Raw genomic sequence first — 11,929 nt, 5'->3', positions numbered from 1 at the left:
ACAACTTGATCTGGATTCTATGCCGTAAACACCCGGTTGAAGGCACCAACGTCACCTCGTTGTGCCAACTCGCACTCTCGATGGCATGATCCGATCCGCCTCCTAGCTGCTTGCGCCCTTCTCTCCTTGGACGCAGGCAGCCGGCTCCACACGTGCACCTCGTGCGGAGCTCTCGGAAGCGCGCCAGCTGACACTCTGGCGGGCCCCTTGTTTGTTCCCGACTCATCTTAGCTTCGCCTCCTCATGAACCGGCGGAACCTTTAACCGTTCCGGGTCCTATGCACTCTCCGTGTTTGGTTCATCGCTCATCTCTACATTACGCCGAGCTCAACTAGTATTGTTCGTTTCACCGTTTGATGCGAGATCGGGGTATACCCGGTACCGCGGTACTTCCCACCCAGGTTGGATGGCCGTACAACACTCAAGAAGTAACAACGTGCCGGTGCTAAGCACCGTCTCCTCAAGATCTACGAGTTCTGACACCTCTTGGCTACTTGACCCCTTTCCCGGTGGGTGCAAGTCCCTCTACTCCGAGCCCTGGGACACCTTCCCAGGGTGTTTTCCATGTACCACTAACCCTTGGTTGGACACCTCTTTGCTACTTGACCCCATTCTCGGTGGGTGCAAGTCACCGTGCGGAACCTTTCGGCCGCTCTCCCTAGGACTGTGTTGCAGGCAAGCACAGTGGTTCCGCGACCTAGAGACAGCGGCATCCCTTGTTACTACTACTCCGAGCCCTGGGACACCTTCCCAGGGTGTTTTCCATGTACCACTAACCCTTGGTTGGACACCTCTTTGCTACTTGACCCCTTTCCCGGTGGGTGCAAGTCACCGTGCGGAACCTTTCGGCCGCTCTCCCTAGGACTGTGTTGCAGGCAAGCACAGTGGTTCCGCGACCTAGAGACAGCGGCATCCCTTGTTACTACTACTCCGAGCCCTGGGACACCTTCCCAGGGTGTTTTCCATGTACCACTAGCCTCTGGTTGACCATCGGTGGAGGTAGTTGATTTCACCCAAAACCACCCTAGGTCACCGTTCCGACCCCCCAGCTACCGTTAAAACGCCTCCGGACACCAGGACACACCTTCCCGGTACCAGAACCAGTCGTAGTTGCCGTCACCCAAATTTCATACAACCGTCACCCACGGGCCGAAACACCTTGCCACTACATGGGTCTAGTATTAGGTCCTAGGGTCTCTTTTCGACAACTCCCGACCTCCCTGATATCGAATCGTCAGTTTACATGAGGAGGCTAAACTTTCTATGACGACTCAGTACAACCATACCTCCCTATAATAGTGAAATGTCAAATTCTAGGGCTTTTTGGCCATGGAAAATTCTGAAGCTCGGCACGAGCAAACATGACCCATGCTTGTATCTCCGAAACTATGAGTCTGACAGTTTTGCACCCTTCTGCGGAAAGTTGTGTCTCGTTAAGCCTAAAAAGTCAGTAGAACACCACGAAACGATCCGACCACTCCTTCGACCTGTTTTGGGGTTTTGCAGTTTTCCATGGGGTATTTTGTATGGGGAAAACCGACCCATGCCCGTATCTCCGTACCTAAGCGTCTGACGGTCTTGGACCCCTTTAGGTAAAAGTTGCATTTCGTCGAGCTGAACATTTCACTAGAACATCGCGAAACGATCCGACGACTCCCTCTGGGAGTTTTTGGGGTCGGAAGGTTTTCTGGGACTTAGTCTCTGGAGCAACATTTCTGAAGCTCGGCACGAGCAACCACGCACGTGTCTTATATCTCCGTAAGTAAGGGTCTGACGGTCTTGGACACCTTTAGCAAAAAGTTGCGCCCTATCGAATGGAACATTTCACTAGAACACCACGAAACGATCCGACCACTCCTTCGACCTGTTTTGGGGTTTTGCAGTTTTCCATGGGGTATTTTGTATGGGGAAAACCGACCCATGCCCGTATCTCCGTACCTAAGCGTCTGACGGTCTTGGACCCCTTAAGGTAAAAGTTGCATTTCGTCGAGCTGAACATTTCACTAGAACATCGCGAAACGATCCGACGACTCCTTCTGGGAGTTTTTGGGGTCGGAAGGTTTTCTGGGACTTAGTCTCTGGAGCAACAATTCTGAAGCTCGGCACGAGCAACCACGCACGTGTCTTATATCTCCGTAAGTAAGGGTCTGACGGTCTTGGACACCTTTAGCAAAAAGTTGCGCCCTATCGAATGGAACATTTCACTAGAACACCACGAAACGATCCGACCACTCCTTCGACCTGTTTTGGGGTTTTGCAGTTTTCCATGGGGTATTTTGTATGGGGAAAACCGACCCATGCCCGTATCTCCGTACCTAAGCGTCTGACGGTCTTGGACCCCTTTAGGTAAAAGTTGCATTCCGTCGAGCTGAACATTTCGCTAGAACATCGCGAAACGATCCGACGCCTCCTTCTGGGAGTTTTTGGGGTCGGAAGGTTTTCTGGGACTTAGTCTCTGGAGCAACATTTCTGAAGCTCGGCACGAACAACCACGCACGTGTCTTATATCTCCGTAAGTAAGTGTCTGACGGTCTTGGACACCTTTAGCAAAAAGTTGCGCCCTATCGAATGGAACATTTCACTAGAACACCACGAAACGATCCGACGACTCCTTCTGGGAGTTTTTGGGGTCCGAAGGTTTTCTGGGACTTTGTCTCTGGAGCAACATTTCTGAAGCTCGGCACGGGCAACCACGCACGTGTCTTATATCTCCGTAAGTAAGGGTCTGACGGTCTTGGACACCTTTAGCAAAAAGTTGCGCCCTATCGAATGGAACATTTCACTAGAACACCACGAAACGATCCGACCACTCCTTCGACCTGTTTTGGGGTTTTGCAGTTTTCCATGGGGTATTTTGTATGGGGAAAACCGACCCATGCCCGTATCTCCGTACCTAAGCGTCTGACGGTCTTGGACCCCTTTAGGTAAAAGTTGCATTCCGTCGAGCTGAACATTTCACTAGAACATCGCGAAACGATCCGACGACTCCTTCTGGGAGTTTTTGGGGTCCGAAGGTTTTCTGGGACTTAGTCTCTGGAGCAAAATTTCTGAAGCTCGGCACGGGCAACCACGCACGTGTCTTATATCTCCGTAAGTAAGGGTCTGACGGTCTTGGACACCTTTAGCAAAAAGTTGCGCCCCATCGAATGGAACATTTCACTAGAACACCACGAAACGATCCGACCACTCCTTCGACCTGTTTTGGGGTTTTGCAGTTTTCCATGGGGTATTTTGTATGGGGAAAACCGACCCATGCCCGTATCTCCGTACCTAAGCGTCTGACGGTCTTGGACCCCTTTAGGTAAAAGTTGCATTCCGTCGAGCTGAACATTTCACTAGAACATCGCGAAACGATCCGACCACTCCTTTTGGGAGTTTTTGGGGTCGGAAGGTTTTCTGGGACTTAGTCTCTGGAGCAACAATTCTGAAGCTCGGCACGAGCAACCACGCACGTGTCTTATATCTCCGTAAGTAAGGGTCTGACGGTCTTGGACACCTTTAGCAAAAAGTTGCGCCTTATCGAATGGAACATTTCACTAGAACACCACGAAACGATCCGACCACTCCTTCGACCTGTTTTGGGGTTTTGCAGTTTTCCATGGGGTATTTTGTATGGGGAAAACCGACCCATGCCCGTATCTCCGTACCCAAGCGTCTGACGGTCTAGGACCCCTTTAGGTAAAAGTTGCATTCCGTCGAGCTGAACATTTCACTAGAACATCGCGAAACGATCCGACGACTCCTTCTGGGAGTTTTTGGGGTCCGAAGGTTTTCTGGGACTTTGTCTCTGGAGCAACATTTCTGAAGCTCGGCACGGGCAACCACGCACGTGTCTTATATCTCCGTAAGTAAGGGTCTGACGGTCTTGGACACCTTTAGCAAAAAGTTGCGCCCTATCGAATGGAACATTTCACTAGAACACCACGAAACGATCCGACCACTCCTTCGACCTGTTTTGGGGTTTTGCAGTTTTCCATGGGGTATTTTGTATGGGGAAAACCGACCCATGCCCGTATCTCCGTACCTAAGCGTCTGACGGTCTTGGACCCCTTTAGGTAAAAGTTGCATTCCGTCGAGCTGAACATTTCACTAGAACATCGCGAAACGATCCGACGACTCCTTCTGGGAGTTTTTGGGGTCCGAAGGTTTTCTGGGACTTAGTCTCTGGAGCAACATTTCTGAAGCTCGGCACGAGCAACCACGCACGTGTCTTATATCTCCGTAAGTAAGTGTCTGACGGTCTTGGACACCTTTAGCAAAAAGTTGCGCCCTATCGAATGGAACATTTCACTAGAACACCACGAAACGATCCGACCACTCCTTCGACCTGTTTTGGGGTTTTGCAGTTTTCCATGGGGTATTTTGTATGGGGAAAACCGACCCATGCCCGTATCTCCGTACCTAAGCGACTGACGGTCTTGAACCCCTTTAGGTAAAAGTTGCATTTCGTCGAGCTGAACATTTCACTAGAACATCGCGAAACGATCCGACGACTCCTTCTGGGAGTTTTTGGGGTCCGAAGGTTTTCTGGGACTTAGTCTCTGGAGCAACATTTCTGAAGCTCGGCACGAGCAACCACGCACGTGTCTTATATCTCCGTAAGTAAGGGTCTGACGGTCTTGGACACCTTTAGCAAAAAGTTGCGCGCTATTGAATGGAACATTTCACTAGAACATCACGAAACGATCCGACCACTCCTTCGACCTGTTTTGGGGTTTTGCAGTTTTCCATGGGGTATTTTGTATGGGGAAAACCGACCCATGCCCGTATCTCCGTACCTAAGCGTCTGACGGTCTTGGACCCCTTTAGGTAAAAGTTGCATTTCGTCGAGCTGAACATTTCACTAGAACATCGCGAAACGATCCGACGACTCCTTCTGGGAGTTTTTGGGGTCGGAAGGTTTTCTGGGACTTAGTCTCTGGAGCAACATTTCTGAAGCTCGGCACGAGCAACCACGCACGTGTCTTATATCTCCGTAAGTAAGGGTCTGACGGTCTTGGACACCTTTAGCAAAAAGTTGCGCGCTATCGAATGGAACATTTCACTAGAACATCACGAAACGATCCGACCACTCCTTCGACCTGTTTTGGGGTTTTGCAGTTTTCCATGGGGTATTTTGTATGGGGAAAACCGACCCATGCCCGTATCTCCGTACCTAAGCGTCTGACGGTCTTGGACCCCTTTAGGTAAAAGTTGCATTTCGTCGAGCTGAACATTTCACTAGAACATCGCGAAACGATCCGACGACTCCTTCTGGGAGTTTTTGGGGTCGGAAGGTTTTCTGGGACTTAGTCTCTGGAGCAACATTTCTGAAGCTCGGCACGAGCAACCACGCACGTGTCTTATATCTCCGTAAGTAAGGGTCTGACGGTCTTGGACACCTTTAGCAAAAAGTTGCGTATAACCATGCTCGTCAATACTCTCCAACACTGTAACTCGATCCGTCCACTCCTTGGTACACTTTTGTGGGTTGCCAGTTTCGGTTGGGACTTAGTCTCTGGAGACCAAATTCTGAAGCTCGGCGTGGGTACCGGTTTTTCGTGCACGTCAGAGGGCCTCGACCGCCCTGAGAACCCGACCTTCAGGATTTTGGCCATTTTTGGGGGTGCACAAAAGTGTTCGTAATCAACCTCGGATTGTACTTTTCATCATCTAGGGGCACCGTAGGGACCGAAAAAAGTGGTTTCGCATGATAGTCCACCTCGACCCATGTCGACCCTTGCGCGACCCCGACCTTCAGGATTTTGCTCTACGGAAGGGGGTGCACAAAAGTGTTCGTAATCAACCTCGGATTGTACTTTTCATCATCTAGGGGCACCGTAGGGACCGAAAAAAGTGGTTTCGCATGATAGTCCACCTCGACCCATGTCGACCCTTGCGCGACCCCGACCTTCAGGATTTTGCTCTACGGAAGGGGGTCTACTTGTGCGCAACCCCGACCTTCAGGATTTTGCTCTACGGAAGGGGGTGCACAAAAGTGTTCGTAATCAACCTCGGATTGTACTTTTCATCATCTAGGGGCACCGTAGGGACCGAAAAAAGTGGTTTCGCATGATAGTCCACCTCGACCCATGTCGACCCTTGCGCGACCCCGACCTTCAGGATTTTGCTCTACGGAAGGGGGTCGACTTGTGCGCAACCCCGACCTTCAGGATTTTGCTCTACGGAAGGGGGTGCACAAAAGTGTTCGTAATCAACCTCGGATTGTACTTTTCATCATCTAGGGGCACCGTAGGGACCGAAAAAAGTGGTTTCGCATGATAGTCCACCTCGACCCATGTCGACCCTTGCGCGACCCCGACCTTCAGGATTTTGCTCTACGGAAGGGGGTCTACTTGTGCGCAACCCCGACCTTCAGGATTTTGCTCTACGGAAGGGGGTGCACAAAAGTGTTCGTAATCAACCTCGGATTGTACTTTTCATCATCTAGGGGCACCGTAGGGACCGAAAAAAGTGGTTTCGCATGATAGTCCACCTCGACCCATGTCGACCCTTGCGCGACCCCGACCTTCAGGATTTTGCTCTACGGAAGGGGGTGCACAAAAGTGTTCGTAATCAACCTCGGATTGTACTTTTCATCATCTAGGGGCACCGTAGGGACCGAAAAAAGTGGTTTCGCATGATAGTCCACCTCGACCCATGTCGACCCTTGCGCGACCCCGACCTTCAGGATTTTGCTCTACGGAAGGGGGTGCACAAAAGTGTTCGTAATCAACCTCGGATTGTACTTTTCATCATCTAGGGGCACCGTAGGGACCGAAAAAAGTGGTTTCGCATGATAGTCCACCTCGACCCATGTCGACCCTTGCGCGACCCCGACCTTCAGGATTTTGCTCTACGGAAGGGGGTCTACTTGTGCGCAACCCCGACCTTCAGGATTTTGCTCTACGGAAGGGGGTGCACAAAAGTGTTCGTAATCAACCTCGGATTGTACTTTTCATCATCTAGGGGCACCGTAGGGACCGAAAAAAGTGGTTTCGCATGATAGTCCACCTCGACCCATGTCGACCCTTGCGCGACCCCGACCTTCAGGATTTTGCTCTACGGAAGGGGGTCTACTTGTGCGCAACCCCGACCTTCAGGATTTTGCTCTACGGAAGGGGGTGCACAAAAGTGTTCGTAATCAACCTCGGATTGTACTTTTCATCATCTAGGGGCACCGTAGGGACCGAAAAAAGTGGTTTCGCATGATAGTCCACCTCGACCCATGTCGACCCTTGCGCGACCCCGACCTTCAGGATTTTGCTCTACGGAAGGGGGTGCACAAAAGTGTTCGTAATCAACCTCGGATTGTACTTTTCATCATCTAGGGGCACCGTAGGGACCGAAAAAAGTGGTTTCGCATGATAGTCCACCTCGACCCATGTCGACCCTTGCGCGACCCCGACCTTCAGGATTTTGCTCTACGGAAGGGGGTGCACGCTTGTGCGACCCCGACCTTTAGGATTTTGCTCTACGGAAGGGGGTGCACAAAAGTGTTCGTAATCAACCTCGGATTGTACTTTTCATCATCTAGGGGCACCGTAGGGACCGAAAAAAGTGGTTTCGCATGATAGTCCACCTCGACCCATGTCGACCCTTGCGCGACCCCGACCTTCAGGATTTTGCTCTACGGAAGGGGTCTACCCTTGCTCGACCCCGACCTTCAGGATTTTGCTCTACGGAAGGGGGTGCACAAAAGTGTTCGTAATCAACCTCGGATTGTACTTTTCATCATCTAGGGGCACCGTAGGGACCGAAAAAAGTGGTTTCGCATGATAGTCCACCTCGACCCATGTCGACCCTTGCGCGACCCCGACCTTCAGGATTTTGCTCTACGGAAGGGGGTCGAGTTGTGCGCAACCCCGACCTTCAGGATTTTGCTCTACGGAAGGGGGTGCACAAAAGTGTTCGTAATCAACCTCGGATTGTACTTTTCATCATCTAGGGGCACCGTAGGGACCGAAAAAAGTGGTTTCGCATGATAGTCCACCTCGACCCATGTCGACCCTTGCGCGACCCCGACCTTCAGGATTTTGCTCTACGGAAGGGGGTCTACTTGTGCGCAACCCCGACCTTCAGGATTTTGCTCTACGGAAGGGGGTGCACAAAAGTGTTCGTAATCAACCTCGGATTGTACTTTTCATCATCTAGGGGCACCGTAGGGACCGAAAAAAGTGGTTTCGCATGATAGTCCACCTCGACCCATGTCGACCCTTGCGCGACCCCGACCTTCAGGATTTTGCTCTACGGAAGGGGGTGCACAAAAGTGTTCGTAATCAACCTCGGATTGTACTTTTCATCATCTAGGGGCACCGTAGGGACCGAAAAAAGTGGTTTCGCATGATAGTCCACCTCGACCCATGTCGACCCTTGCGCGACCCCGACCTTCAGGATTTTGCTCTACGGAAGGGGGTCTACTTGTGCGCAACCCCGACCTTCAGGATTTTGCTCTACGGAAGGGGGTGCACAAAAGTGTTCGTAATCAACCTCGGATTGTACTTTTCATCATCTAGGGGCACCGTAGGGACCGAAAAAAGTGGTTTCGCATGATAGTCCACCTCGACCCATGTCGACCCTTGCGCGACCCCGACCTTCAGGATTTTGCTCTACGGAAGGGGGTCTACTTGTGCGCAACCCCGACCTTCAGGATTTTGCTCTACGGAAGGGGGTGCACAAAAGTGTTCGTAATCAACCTCGGATTGTACTTTTCATCATCTAGGGGCACCGTAGGGACCGAAAAAAGTGGTTTCGCATGATAGTCCACCTCGATCCATGTCGACCCTTGCGCGACCCCGACCTTCAGGATTTTGCTCTACGGAAGGGGGTGCACAAAAGTGTTCGTAATCAACCTCGGATTGTACTTTTCATCATCTAGGGGCACCGTAGGGACCGAAAAAAGTGGTTTCGCATGATAGTCCACCTCGACCCATGTCGACCCTTGCGCGACCCCGACCTTCAGGATTTTGCTCTACGGAAGGGGGTCGACTTGTGCGCAACCCCGACCTTCAGGATTTTGCTCTACGGAAGGGGGTGCACAAAAGTGTTCGTAATCAACCTCGGATTGTACTTTTCATCATCTAGGGGCACCGTAGGGACCGAAAAAAGTGGTTTCGCATGATAGTCCACCTCGACCCATGTCGACCCTTGCGCGACCCCGACCTTCAGGATTTTGCTCTACGGAAGGGGGTGCACAAAAGTGTTCGTAATCAACCTCGGATTGTACTTTTCATCATCTAGGGGCACCGTAGGGACCGAAAAAAGTGGTTTCGCATGATAGTCCACCTCGACCCATGTCGACCCTTGCGCGACCCCGACCTTCAGGATTTTGCTCTACGGAAGGGGGTGCACAAAAGTGTTCGTAATCAACCTCGGATTGTACTTTTCATCATCTAGGGGCACCGTAGGGACCGAAAAAAGTGGTTTCGCATGATAGTCCACCTCGACCCATGTCGACCCTTGCGCGACCCCGACCTTCAGGATTTTGCTCTACGGAAGGGGGTCTACTTGTGCGCAACCCCGACCTTCAGGATTTTGCTCTACGGAAGGGGGTGCACAAAAGTGTTCGTAATCAACCTCGGATTGTACTTTTCATCATCTAGGGGCACCGTAGGGACCGAAAAAAGTGGTTTCGCATGATAGTCCACCTCGACCCATGTCGACCCTTGCGCGACCCCGACCTTCAGGATTTTGCTCTACGGAAGGGGGTCGACTTGTGCGCAACCCCGACCTTCAGGATTTTGCTCTACGGAAGGGGGTGCACAAAAGTGTTCGTAATCAACCTCGGATTGTACTTTTCATCATCTAGGGGCACCGTAGGGACCGAAAAAAGTGGTTTCGCATGATAGTCCACCTCGACCCATGTCGACCCTTGCGCGACCCCGACCTTCAGGATTTTGCTCTACGGAAGGGGGTGCACAAAAGTGTTCGTAATCAACCTCGGATTGTACTTTTCATCATCTAGGGGCACCGTAGGGACCGAAAAAAGTGGTTTCGCATGATAGTCCACCTCGACCCATGTCGACCCTTGCGCGACCCCGACCTTCAGGATTTTGCTCTACGGAAGGGGGTGCACAAAAGTGTTCGTAATCAACCTCGGATTGTACTTTTCATCATCTAGGGGCACCGTAGGGACCGAAAAAAGTGGTTTCGCATGATAGTCCACCTCGACCCATGTCGACCCTTGCGCGACCCCGACCTTCAGGATTTTGCTCTACGGAAGGGGGTCTACTTGTGCGCAACCCCGACCTTCAGGATTTTGCTCTACGGAAGGGGGTGCACAAAAGTGTTCGTAATCAACCTCGGATTGTACTTTTCATCATCTAGGGGCACCGTAGGGACCGAAAAAAGTGGTTTCGCATGATAGTCCACCTCGACCCATGTCGACCCTTGCGCGACCCCGACCTTCAGGATTTTGCTCTACGGAAGGGGGTGCACAAAAGTGTTCGTAATCAACCTCGGATTGTACTTTTCATCATCTAGGGGCACCGTAGGGACCGAAAAAAGTGGTTTCGCATGATAGTCCACCTCGACCCATGTCGACCCTTGCGCGACCCCGACCTTCAGGATTTTGCTCTACGGAAGGGGGTGCACAAAAGTGTTCGTAATCAACCTCGGATTGTACTTTTCATCATCTAGGGGCACCGTAGGGACCGAAAAAAGTGGTTTCGCATGATAGTCCACCTCGACCCATGTCGACCCTTGCGCGACCCCGACCTTCAGGATTTTGCTCTACGGAAGGGGGTCTACTTGTGCGCAACCCCGACCTTCAGGATTTTGCTCTACGGAAGGGGGTGCACAAAAGTGTTCGTAATCAACCTCGGATTGTACTTTTCATCATCTAGGGGCACCGTAGGGACCGAAAAAAGTGGTTTCGCATGATAGTCCACCTCGACCCATGTCGACCCTTGCGCGACCCCGACCTTCAGGATTTTGCTCTACGGAAGGGGGTGCACAAAAGTGTTCGTAATCAACCTCGGATTGTACTTTTCATCATCTAGGGGCACCGTAGGGACCGAAAAAAGTGGTTTCGCATGATAGTCCACCTCGACCCATGTCGACCCTTGCGCGACCCCGACCTTCAGGATTTTGCTCTACGGAAGGGGGTCTACTTGTGCGCAACCCCGACCTTCAGGATTTTGCTCTACGGAAGGGGGTGCACAAAAGTGTTCGTAATCAACCTCGGATTGTACTTTTCATCATCTAGGGGCACCGTAGGGACCGAAAAAAGTGGTTTCGCATGATAGTCCACCTCGACCCATGTCGACCCTTGCGCGACCCCGACCTTCAGGATTTTGCTCTACGGAAGGGGGTGCACAAAAGTGTTCGTAATCAACCTCGGATTGTACTTTTCATCATCTAGGGGCACCGTAGGGACCGAAAAAAGTGGTTTCGCATGATAGTCCACCTCGACCCATGTCGACCCTTGCGCGACCCCGACCTTCAGGATTTTGCTCTACGGAAGGGGGTCTACTTGTGCGCAACCCCGACCTTCAGGATTTTGCTCTACGGAAGGGGGTGCACAAAAGTGTTCGTAATCAACCTCGGATTGTACTTTTCATCATCTAGGGGCACCGTAGGGACCGAAAAAAGTGGTTTCGCATGATAGTCCACCTCGACCCATGTCGACCCTTGCGCGACCCCGACCTTCAGGATTTTGCTCTACGGAAGGGGGTCTACTTGTGCGCAACCCCGACCTTCAGGATTTTGCTCTACGGAAGGGGGTGCACAAAAGTGTTCGTAATCAACCTCGGATTGTACTTTTCATCATCTAGGGGCACCGTAGGGACCGAAAAAAGTGGTTTCGCATGATAGTCCACCTCGACCCATGTCGACCCTTGCGCGACCCCGACCTTCAGGATTTTGCTCTACGGAAGGGGGTGCACAAAAGTGTTCGTAATCAACCTCGGATTGTACTTTTCATCATCTAGGGGCACCGTAGGGACCGAAA

Source organism: Anopheles nili (assembly GCF_943737925.1).
Source record: "Anopheles nili chromosome X unlocalized genomic scaffold, idAnoNiliSN_F5_01 X_unloc_15, whole genome shotgun sequence".
In the NCBI taxonomy this organism is placed as follows: Eukaryota; Metazoa; Arthropoda; class Insecta; order Diptera; family Culicidae; genus Anopheles; species Anopheles nili.
This window is presented reverse-complemented; position numbering follows the sequence as displayed.